Here is a 2,502-nt window from a genome sequence, read left to right on the forward strand (position 1 = left end):
TGAGATATTATTTGTGCTTCTATGATTAACCATGGAATGAGGGAAAAATTTAAAATTTTCTTACCTTATTTGAGCCATCTATGTTGGAATTCACCAAGTCATCTACTATAGTGAATCAAATCCTTCCACTTTTCTGAGTGCTAACATGTACATACCATACATCACCTACCAATGGTCCAATAAAACATCTAAATCAACAAAAAATGAGTTCCACATGTCACTCATCGCTTCTACCACATCATTATATCTACCACCTATTGTCCATGTGGAGCCATGGCATACTAGATAGTGTATTGGGTACACTCGTTTTAAATATCATGTATGTACGATTCGGATATGAATCTATATCATTGTATCTAAGTGTTCTCGGCCATTATATCCATCATGCTCATGATCATACTATAACTTCTATGCATGTTGTGAACTCAATATTTATCTAGGTTATTAGATTCAATATTTCTCCTTCGTTGGATCCATCATGTGCACAAGCACATTTTAAACTCCACTTATGTTGTGAGCCTGATACAAATCAAGACCATTGACCTTCATGTTTAAGAAAAATCCATCCATTGAGTTTCTCAAGTTTAATCATCATTGAAAGACAAGGTTTGATCCATGTAACATCAATTTTCATTCAATTCCTATACTATCCTAAGTGGTATTCTACTACTTAAAATTCATCCTTCCATGCGTGTAGAATTTCTTCAATCCAACTTATTTCTTGATATGCCCCTAGTTTTTTTACCTTGGTTTCCTGATATTTATGTGACTCCTCCTAAGATTCCTTTGAAATCAATTATATTTACATTTACATTAACGAAAATACACACTACCAATAGTCTCCTTATTTTTCATTGATTGAAAACCTAACATCCCTATGCATTGGAGTACTATTTCCAACCTACAATTTCTCTAAGTGCTCAACAAACTTCCAATCTCTACAACCCTTGGCACTAATTTCCAATCTCTATGATCAATCACCAATTTCTAGAATTACAATGGCAACACCAAGTGCCAACATAACCCCCTTTAACATCAATGGAAATGGGATATGTATGGAACTTTGGGTAAACTCTTGATACCAACAACACCATCTAATTACAATTATGAACTCCAACTCTAGCTTATACCAATTTCTTTTGACATTGCACAATTGTGAATTTGGCCCTTGAATGTTCAACTCTCTTAAATTGATGTTGTTGGTTATTTACAACTCTTCCTCTGTTTTAATACAAAATAATTGATTCTACTGATTCTCTCAACTAATGATGGTCTTACATCAATGGATATGTGGATTCCAATTACTTATTTGGTTGTTGATATGAATTGTGAAGATTATTGAAACTTTCCCTCTCATCATTCTTCTCTTGCACACGAATTTCTATTTATGGTTGCCTATAAAACCTGATTCTTAAATAGTGAGCAAAGATGGATTATACTTTTTGATACACTCTCTTTAACTAAGAAAGACATGACATTTACATCCTTTTTTGAAATATGGCAACAAGAAGATTCCAATTTAATTTTTCCTTGAATTAAATTGTGAATTAAAATCAAATTTGGTCTTAACAGCTATTTGGAAATAATTAATTAATTTGTTTCAAATTAATTAGTTGGAGAAATTCAAGTTAGAAGTCTTTCTAAAGTCATGCAAGAGTTATCCCTTAAATTAAGGAGATGATATTGAGATATATATGAGTTGTAATTAGTTAACTCAGTTTACTGAGTTAAGTCCAGTTAAATTAGTTCCAAACTATTTGAGGAACTATTAGAGAGTTAACAGTCAGTTGATGCATGCATGCACTCAACTAGTGCTACTCCAGTTAACTAAAGATTTCCTCATCAGAAACTGATGCATGTATATTCTGAGAAAGAACCAGTTGAGATTAATATCAAGGATAGTGTACTATCAGTTTCATGTGTTTTCTTATAAAGAAAACTCATGCATGCAGTCAAGGCATCATTCCTTAAGGATTGTGCAATTCTAACAGTGTGTGAGAGAGTGTTCCACTTGGTAAAAGGAAATAATCCACAAGGAATAGTGCAAGGAAATAGGAGCTTAGAGGGCAGAGAGGAAGGCATGAGAGAAGCCAAGATTTCCTATGAGCATCTGTGAGGATTTTACTAAGAGCTTACTAGTTGTGAGAGCTAAGGCTTTGTATAATTCCTATGTATTTCCACCTTGTATGATAATATAGATAGTGGGGTTTTTAGCCGAGGCTTTCCACAAAATTATTTTCATGTGCATTGTGTGATTGATTCTTCTTCTTCTAGTTATATTGTTCAACTTGATCTTTAAGCTTCCACAAATTGATAGTAGAAGTAGGTTATAGTATTCTCCTTTGATGTATATTGCATTATCGGGTTAACCTACATCAGATTTTCGACATGGTATCACAGCGAGATTTGTAGAGAATTTCTACATGGTATCGGAGCTGTGAACAATATACTGAGAAGAGAATTCAAAGTTTGAAGTTCAGGGTTGCAGGTGAAAATCAAATT

The sequence above is a fragment of the Pinus tabuliformis genome, chromosome 2_2 (genome assembly GCF_031772625.1).
Source record: "Pinus tabuliformis cultivar Carrire ecotype Pingquan chromosome 2_2, CPIR1, whole genome shotgun sequence".
NCBI lineage: Eukaryota > Viridiplantae > Streptophyta > Pinopsida > Pinales > Pinaceae > Pinus > Pinus tabuliformis.